Source organism: Corylus avellana, chromosome 2 (assembly GCF_965113065.1).
Source record: "Corylus avellana chromosome 2, dhCorAvel1.hap1.2, whole genome shotgun sequence".
Classification (NCBI taxonomy): domain Eukaryota; kingdom Viridiplantae; phylum Streptophyta; class Magnoliopsida; order Fagales; family Betulaceae; genus Corylus; species Corylus avellana.
The window spans coordinates 11,751,331-11,761,878 of record NC_142491.1 but is presented as its reverse complement, the minus strand read 5'-3'; positions in this window follow the sequence as shown (position 1 = coordinate 11,761,878).

Sequence of the window (10,548 nt, the reverse complement as noted above, 5' to 3'; positions counted from 1 at the left end):
GACATTGTCATAATTGAAAGTTTGAGGGAGACATTGTCAATTGAGTGGTAATTTGAAGGGGTATGTACATGGACTTTCCCTTTAAAAAAAAAAAATTGTTGGGTATTTTGATAATTTTAACATCCATATGTTAGGATTTAAGAATGACCTTGAAAAAAAATTGAAAATTTAATACACTAAATTGTAAGATTTTAAACTTTAAAATTTTAATTACAAAAGTGATTAAAGTTAGAGAGGTCAAATAAAGTTTTTCTATTTCAAAACAAGATAATACAATACAATAATTAGCACCTTTGTGGCTTGTTTCACACCTCATTAATATAATGAAAATGGAGTAATTAATTCTTTTTTTGGTCAGAATATAATCTGAAGAAACGAAAAATGTATTTTGAAATGATAAACCTTCTATCAAGTCTATCTATAAAAGTGATGTTTTGCAGCATTCAATAGAAGGTGTACACATCAGCTAGTTACACCTAATAGAATAGGAACAAAAACATTAGATTTTTTCTCTCTCCCACTTTCTCTTCTTCTCTGGTTCATCTTCACCGAAAATTTTTATTTTCTCTGCTTCTCTTTTTCTTCTTCTTTTTCTCTCCTTCAATTCACCCACCACATCCACGGCTGGGGCATGGTAGGCGGCAGCCCTCTCCACGTCAATCCCTTTATAGTGATAGAATCCCTAAAAGGTTAACCTTCCCCTTCCAAGCATTATAAACGAGTTTTGAGGCATTAAAAACAGATTTTAAGGTTAAGTTTGGTAGAAAAGTGGCCGGAATGTAACTCATGGCTGGGTTGTGGGTGTCACCAGACCCATGGCTGGGTTGTGGGTGTCACCAAACCCACTACGTGGGTCATGGCTAAACCCACGACGTGGGTCTGGCCTAGGTCTTGCCAGACCCACGGTGGGTCTGGCCTGGGTCTTGCCGGCTAGGATTTTTTTTTTTTTTTTTCTCTTTCTCATTTTGATTTAGTATGGTTGTTGTCACTTTTATTTTTTGCATTTTTTCTTAAATTGATGATATGTCACATAATAATTAAATACTATAAAAGAGATGATTTACACCAAAATCTAATAGTAGGGGCTCTCATTTTGAAATAGCGTATCATGCATCCAACTTGTTCCTCCTCTTGTTTTCACGTCCACAGTGACACCACCAATCACCCCATCACCATCAATAAAATCGATGATTCTCTTGTCACCTTGTGGGCCTTTTGATGCCAAATCAAGATCGTTTGAGGGAGCATCGTTGCTACTTTGATGATAATCTCAACACAACTATTTATCTTTATTAAAGAGTTGTTAATGGAACTAAAAAGTTGATGAAATATCAAATCACAATGCTCACGATTTTTCTTACCTTTTCTAGTATACCTCATCTACTCATTCTGTCCTATTAATATAGGATTAGTAGTCATTTCCAACAATATATGGTGGAAGTATCTAAGATCGAACCATTTTAAATTATTGTCTCTCCGTTTGCCTTTTTTTTTTTTTTTTTTTTGTTGGTATTTTGCATTTTTATTCCATTTCTATAACAAACCTCTTTTTTCTTTTTCTTTTTGACCTTATATAGAGTGTTTTGAAATCTCCATTGTCTTATGTCGGGGTGAAAATGCAAGCGGATAATAACGGCCCGCATCTGCTATCCGCTCTTATCCGTAATATGCTATATGCATATGCGGATGTAGATGTGGATAGCAAAAACTAGTATCCGCAAATGCGAATGCGGATAGCGATTTTAGGGTATGCGGATGTGGATCCGCACTCCTTTATATATTTAATATATAATGGAACTAAAAAGTTGATGAAATCTCAAATCAGAATGCTCAAGATTTTTCTTACCTTAGCTTTTCTAGCATACCTCATCTACTCATTCCATCCTATTAATATAAGATCAAGACGTAGTACTATTAGATATTTTTAACAATGGACGTAAATATCTAAACCGAATCATTTTAAATTATGGGGAAAATACATTTTACTCCCATGTATTATCCATCAATTAGCACTTTGACCTCCAATGTTTAAAAAGTGACACTTGACACCCCCAAACTTCTAAATTGTTGCAATTCGACCATTCTGACTTTTTTTTCCCCAAAATGCCCCCATCCCAAGTTAAAAAAATTAAAATTTAAAATTTAAAAAATTTAAAAAATTAAGGGGTGGCGCTGGCTTCACCCACCCCAGACTGGACACCCCTTAATTTTATTTTATTTTATTTTTTAAACTTGGGATGGGGGCATTTTGGAAAAAAAAAAAAAAAAAAGTCAGAATGGTCGAATTGCAATAATTTGGAAGTTTGGGGGCCGAAAGGGGGGGGTCAAGTGTCACTTTTTAAACATTGGAGGTCAAAGTGCAAATTGGTGGATAGTTCAGAGGGTAAAATGCATTTTTCCCTTAAATTATTGTCTCTCCGTTTTTTTTTTTTTTTCGTATTTTCAATTCCATTTATATACTTTAATATGATAGCAAGCCACTTTTATTTTATTTTATTTTATTTTGGTGGCCTTATCTAGAGTGTTCGGAAATCTCCGTTGTATGGTTCGTCACAAAATTTGTGTATTTCTAGGCCTTGTTTTGGTACAAAAACAATACCTATAGATTCCACAAGGGATTCAGTTTACATGCTGTTATTAAAATAACAGCATGTATGCTGTAATTTAATCAACGGTCAAGATTGAATCTTAAAGTTGACTTACTTTTAGAAACTTTTAACAGGAGTGAGAAAATGAAGAGAGATTTTGTAAAATTCAATCTTGACTGTTGATTAAACTACAGCATACATGCTGTGATTTTAAAAACCACATGTAAGCCGAATCCTTCCACAAGCTTCGATCTACACCACCTTGACTATGCAAAGTTACTCCAACATCATTTGCGCGCCCTTAAAGATCTATATCCATAGACCACACGTGCTACAAACTGCCCACAACTGTTCACGTGCCTTCGTATGTAGGTATTCTTTGCAACCCAATCCTAGAAGTTTACTTAAAGGTCCTCGAATTGCTAAACGAGAACATTTTCTCACGGTACAATGTATCTTGCACTCCTTCATGGTCTCCTAAAGTGAATTTGTAAAGGAGAAGTGAGAATGCTTCGATAACAATGATGAGAAGCGGCTCATTTGACAATAAAATGTGTCTGATGGTTAACACTCCTTGAGATTTTGGTCGCGGACCAAGATGAAAAAACAGATAAAAGTCAATGTCACCTTGAGTTTGCATAGAGATGTTAGAATCTAGAGGATTTTGTGTTATATTTTTCTAGGGGAAAATTTATTTTACCCCCCCATAAGTTCCAGTGATTTTTCAATTCGAACCTCAATGTTTAAAAATCGGTAATGTACACTCCTAATGTTTCAAAAATTTTCAGTTTAGACCCTCCGTTACTAATTTCTGTCTAATTGGACGGAAATCATCACACGTGCATTTCAAGTGAAATTTTGATGCCCTCTATTCCAATTTTGACCTCATTAAAACTTACGAAATTACGTAATTATCCTCAATTTCATAGATTTTAATGAGGGCAAAATTGGGATAGAAGGCATCAAAATTCCAAGTGAGACGCACGTGTGATGATTTCTGTCCAATTAGACGAAAATTAGTATAGAGGGTCTTAATGAAAAATTTTTGAAATATTAGAAAGGTACATTGCCAATTTTTAAACATTGAGGTTCAAAATGAAAAACCACTGAAATTTCATGGAGTAAAGTGAATTTAACCCATTTCTCGATATCCAATAATCCTGTTCAAGATTTTTTTTTCTTCTATTTTTGGACCTTTCCTAGCAAACTTTACCTACCGTTTTACACTAAAAATAGACCTTATTGGAACATAATTATACACTAGTCAATAAGATCAAGATGTATCCCATTGGACACTTTTAAAATTTTAATAATAGATATAGGCCTCTAAAACCGAGATAACTTCTTGTCGCTGATTGCTTCCACTTTTCCTAATTTCTATTTCATTTTCATATTTTTACAAATATATTTTCTTCTCCAACTTGTTATTATAAAAGTATTCTTTATTGTTCTTATCTAGTTCAATAGCTTTCAATCTTTTTCCAAGTCCACATCAGATTGTGACTTGGAAAACCTACTCTTATACCAGTTCCGTGAGTACTTTGATGTTCTTTTATACCATATGAAATTATTAATCGTAGTACGTAATACAATTAGTTGCTGCAATCTACGTTGTTTTTGGCTACTTGTTGTCTACGTGGATAGTCATAACTGCTAACTGTTATACACGGCCTCTAAATTGCCTACTTACCATAGAACCATAGCGCAATGCTTTCTTTTTTTTCTTTTTTTCTTTTTTAATTGAATTTGGAAAAATGATTACAATGGAGGATTATTCTTATTCTTGATCCGGAAGGAAAAGAGAATAGATGATTTTATGGAAAAACAACCAAAAACCAAAAAATGGATGAGCTTCCCAACACTAAACCGAGAACGAAAACAAGAGTGCGAAAATACAAAATAAATGGTAAAAAAATAGGGTAAACAAGCTACCCGGTCCTCTCAATATGGCCACATAAAGTGGTTATAGAAGCAATGTTTTGCTTAGTAATACATTCTAATCTTTATCAAGCCAATTCATTGCTAAAAAGAAAAAAAAGAAAAAAAAAAGTAGAATTTTGAAGCTAATTTTGGTAAAAATCCTAGTTAATTATTTGATAAAAATAAGGAAAAATCAAACTTAGTTCCTAGGCTTTTATGTGATTTTAATTTAATTAGCAGGTTTTCAATTTTGACAATTAGGTTCTTAGGATTTCCTCCGATGTCAAATAGATCACCCTTCAACCTACCATCCAATTAATCAATAAAATGTTACGTTAAACTAAGTAATTAATGTCATGTGACTCTCGTTTGACATGTCATATATCAATTGTACATGTCATGTGGCACATTTACTTAAAAGTACAAATATGCCTTAATAAAAAGGAAAATTAAAAAGAGAGAAACTGATAAGGGATGGTCAGCACCCTTAAATGGGTGAGGGGTGGCATCACTAGATGAGGAGAGGCTACCATCTCTTGTAAGGGCCTGCGTCCCCTCACAAGGGGAAGGCTACTGGCTACCCCTTACAGTCGCCAACACTCTTTGTGAAAGGTGGCCTCTAGCCCTTTTTTGTGGCATTAACCGCATTCGCTTATATGGATAGTGAAAAAATTCGTGAACCTAACTCATTTCATAAAATTGATTCAATAGAAGAGGGTTGTCCATTCTTTATAAACATGCTTAAAATCTTGTCCATAGGCAATGTGAGATTATTCCTTAACACTTTTCATGTGCAGGCTAATATTTTTTCTGGTCCTTGTTACATAGTATGTAGTATGTGCTCCATTCATCTTGTGATAGGCTCTGACACCATGAAAAAATTCGTGGGTCTAACTTATCTCATAAAATCGATTCTATGGTATCAGAACCTTCCACAGGATGAATGAGGCCCACACTACTTACCCCATAACAAGGACCAAAAAAAATACTGGCCTGCACGTGAGGGATGGTGTTGAGAAATAATCTCACATTGCTTGTGGACAAGATCTTGGGCATGTTTATAAGGAGTGGGTAACCCTCTCATATTAAACTAGTTTTATGAGATGAGTTAGGCCCATGAATTTCTTCATGATATCAAAGCCTACCATAAGACGAATGAAGCCCACACTACTTACCCCGTGACAAGGACCAAGAAAAGAGGAGTGCTATACATCCCAAATTTTCTTCTTAAAAGTTAGTTCCCAAATGATGTATCACCATCTCATGAAATTTATTATTTTGGGAAGTGTGTCACCAACTCATGGGATGGTGACACATCATTTGAGAATCAACTTTTAGGAAAAAAAATTTGGGCGTTTAGCATTTCTCCTAAGAAAAATAATGGCCTGCATGTGAGAGAGCGTGGGTAGTAGTTCTTGTTAATCGTGTTCGCATGTGCGAATAGTAAATCTTGGCAGTTAATATTCATCCGCATGTACACTCCTAAATTTAATGTTGATTTCTTTTCTAGCAAATATATTTCTTTGATCAGAATTTCCCGAGAATATGTGTAATTGAAGGAATTAGGCTACGAATATATTCGTCCTATAGCAGGTTCTTGTGTGTATTTAGAAGAGAGACGAAAAAGAAATTTAATTAATTTGTACCGTTTTCATGCATACGCAACTTGTTGATAATTGTTAATTAATTAAATGGGTGATCCAGTTAAACAACAGCTGGATTATATTTGTATTAATGCTCTAATTAATGGAGTAAGACTCAAACAAACGAATGTGGACTTTATCTGATTATGTCAAGATATCTAGAAGAAGATTAACCATGGCCTAAGTGCATGGTCAGTCAAAATCAACAGAGATTTTTAAAATCCTTATACATTTCTCTTTCATTAATCACTAATATAATTGGTTATTGCTTATTGGTTTATTAAACTCTCAAGTAATCTGAAATTCTACCCTAAGGCTTGGTAAGATTTGGAAGAAATTGAGCTTTTAAATCAAAAATAGTTTTTGGGCAAAAGATTCATTTTTAAGCTTTTGCCAAAAGTGTGTTTTGGCCATTTTAAACTTTTTGGACCCTTAAAAGCGCTTTTAATTTTTTTACCAAACGAGTACCTTTTTCTTCAAACAGACTTTTTGAGTGTTAAAAGTACTTTTAGGCCTCTCAAACGTAATCTCAAACAGGTCATTAGAGCATGTTTGTGATTGTGTTTGAGAAATAGAGCTTTTAAGTTAAAAAAAAATTTTGATAAAAATTTCATTTTTAAGTTTTTCCCAAAAGTGCATTTGGCCACAAGCTCGTCTAGAAGATTTTCAAGATGCTCGTGCCACAATTGGAGGATGCTGGACTCTTGGGAGGGATGAGATTTAATTTCAACCGACTGTTAAGACTTTTTTTCAAATTGTGGCTGCCATTCTTTCCACAACATTCCAGAGTTGGACAGTGAGGTGGTGGTGGTGTTTCGTTGTTTCCTTGCAAGCATGGATGTATAATGTCAAGGGATTTGAGGTCTGTAACAAGTCTCAGCAGGCTGCCAGGCTGTCATGACGAACGCACATACTTTCCCACATTTTGGCCATCCTGTGGAGCAGATAATCACAATTATGCTCTTGATCAAGTTGCTTTAAGGTAGCTTAGATTTAATAGGAAGCTTAGTGGGTGGGCTGAGTTGGAAACGACCACCTCAAATAACTAATTCCCTGCCATTTGAGTTCAAACCTTGACAATAAATCCATCACAAGATTATACTTTCTTATGCTATTTCCAAACAAAAAGCCATGATGGTAAGCACTACCAGACCATAAAAAAAGCCTTTAAACTGACCCCAAGAGTTGAAACACAACCAGGCCAGTTTGGTGTGGTTAATGAAATGGAGAGAAAACGGAAGCTCATAAAATGACCCTTTGTGTTAGAATATTTGATCTTATTCTATTTTATTATGTTTTCTTACATATTTTAGAGTTTAGTTTAAGGTTTCTTGCCCACCACTTCTTCTCTCTCTATAAATAGAGAGCTATGTAAACATATCATAACATAGAAGAAAATATACGGTGTAGTTCATTATATGCTTCCGCTCTCACTCTTCTCTCTCTCCTTCTTTCGCTCTCCAATATATTTAACAGACTATAATCAAAGAAACCCAGAAAGAAAGGTTTCTAGAGCAAAGCATAGCACAAAGAGAGCAGAGCATATATGTGTGTGTCAAATGGTATTTACACGGGTAGAAACAGAGCACATCTATTCTATTTATAACAAAAGGGAGAAGACTACACTGAAAAAAAAAAAAAAAAAAAACACATTCTGTATTTTTACTTCATATTTCAACAAGCTCAAGTAAGAAGAAAGACAATGAGGCAACCAAACAGGAGTTTTTGGGGTGTTCTTGGTCGAAAAGGCAGGAAGTACATGATGGTTAAGAGATAACTTCTGAGTCCACTTGATGGAGATCTTGGGTAATGCAAGAAACTAAAGAACCAAACCATAATTTAGAAGTGCAAAAGCAACCACGATAGAAAATATGGTGGCCTCTTTTGGTATTCTTAAACCTTGATTCGCCACACAAAAGATGGAGGCTGGCCCCTGATGTGAAACCAAACACATCAGAAAGATACAAGAGAGGTTCAGAAAGGAAAATTTTGCAAGGAAGATTAAATTGAGTAGAGCATTATTGAGATACAATTGGTGTAAACGAGCCGAGCTTGAGCGAGCTTCCCTTGTTCAGGCTTGGCTCGTTTAAATTTTACTAGAGCTCGAGCTCGAGTCAAGCTCAAGGGCGAGCCAAAAAAATCGAGCTCGAGCTAATAATAAGTCGAGTCGAGCCAGCTCGCGAGCTGACTCTTATATTTAATGTTTTTGTTTTTTTTAAAAAAAAAATTTAACTTCAAGTACTCTTAAACGGCTTAAGAAGTTAGTTTGCATATGAGTATTTGCTTAACCTAGCTAGTCGAGTATGGAGCCTGAGTCAATATAGCAAGGCATTTAGTTTCAAAGAGAGAAGATATGCATCCTTTTATAGATAAGCAAACTTGGAGATTAATGTTTTCTTAACAATGTGGGACAAGTTAACAAGTTGCATTTAGACTGCATTGGGACAACGCCCCCTACAAAAAACTATTTTTTCAACGTCTCTCTCTCAATCCCCCTCACCAGTCACAACACATCTTCTACCTGAACTCTCATTTTTCACTCTTTCACTCTCGCTCATCAAATAGGTAGCGATAGTGTTTGGGTCTGTATGATTCTTCAATAGTTTATGCCTTTTGCAATCTCTCTCAATAGTTTCTGCTTGATTCTTCTTCCTTTCGTTTGGGTCTGCTCTAATTGAATCGAGGTCTTTTTAATGATTGCTCTCTCTCTCTCTCTTTGATCACGAAGGGTTTAGAATTTTTCATTCTCTAACGCTTAAATATAAATGCAATTTTAAGATTTTAATAATTATGAGATTTATAATTAATTATGTATTACTTAGTTTATATATATATATACACACACACACGAGCTTATACGAGCTTGCTCACGAGCCTAGACGAGTCGAGCCGATCTTGCTTCGTTTAATATTCGAGCTAGAATTTGTGTTCATAAAGTGCTTCATTTAATATTCGAATCGAGCACAAGCCAAGCTTATGCGAGCCGAGCCCGAGCTTGCTCGCGAGACGCTTCGCTCACTTAACAACCCTAGGACTCATACAAATACGCTCTCACAGAAATCCCCTTTTTATTTTTTATTTTTTTTTTGTTTGATGAATGCGAAAAATTTTATAAAGCAAAACTCATTTACACCTAAACCTCACAAAGAACTCAACAAAAAATCTATACAATCAAAACATGGAAACAAAAAACTCTCTATACACCAAAGATACCATCCAGCAAACCCCAGCTGTTACACAAAGCAACATTTTCGTTGCTTCAGGAACCTGCTCTTTGACAAGAGAGGGCAGCTAGTACTGGGGGGAGAAACACCTATAGAAGTCTTTTAGTGAGCCCATAATACTAGAAGTTGCACCACCAGTTAACACAAAAGCTTAAGCCTATGGGTTTGGGTTCTACTATGCTATATAAACTACCCATCCTTCTTATATCTTATCAACGTGGGACAAACCTCATAAGTGCACTCATAACAATCTTCCCCTCATTTATAAGTCTCTTCCGCATTAGCCCAAACTCCCCCTTGTGTGTGAGTACTTACAAACTAAGAGTATCAGGGTCACTCTTTTTACCAGAATCAAATCAAACCAAATGTGTCAAACCAAAACACTCATATGAGGATCAACAGAAGCTAAACATGGCTATAATACCAATTGCTTAGGGGACACTACAAAAAAAATAGAGTATTAGTGATGTGTAAATTGTTCGCTAATTTTTGCCACGTCACCATTTAGTGACGTGGGAATTTTTGCCACATTACTAGATATTTTAGTAGCGACGTGTCAAAATTGACATGTCACAAGTTCGAAAATAAAAAATAAAAAAAAAATAAAAAAGTGTCAAAATTTTTAACGTGTCATAATGACACATCACTTAATGAGAAACATCACTTAACCAAAGAGCCTAAGCATATGGGCTTGCCTTAACTATGCGATATAAACCATCCACTCTTCTTACATCTTAGCAATGTGGAACACAAATTTCACAAGTGCACTAACAATAGCTAGCAATCATTTTCCCTTCCATTCCTTTAATCCTTTAGCCACGATTTCATCCCAATCAGGAGGATTACTAACAAGACATTTACTCATGACAGCAAACCAGATCCTCCTGCTAAAACAACACCGAAAAAACAAATGAGATCTCCCTTTCCATACATCCTCTACAAAAACCAGAAAGGACATTTCCCTTGAGTTCCCAATTAAGTAACCTTACCCTGTTGTAAGCCTATTATGGGCAATCCACAATAAAAGGAAAGCTTGCCATGGAATGACATAGCATAGGGGAACCATACTAACCTCCACCAATCAACAGGCTGCTGCTTGGCTCGAACAAATGCCCATGCATCAGCACAATTGTAGGTACCTTTGTGAGATATAATCCACTCAGGGAGGTCATA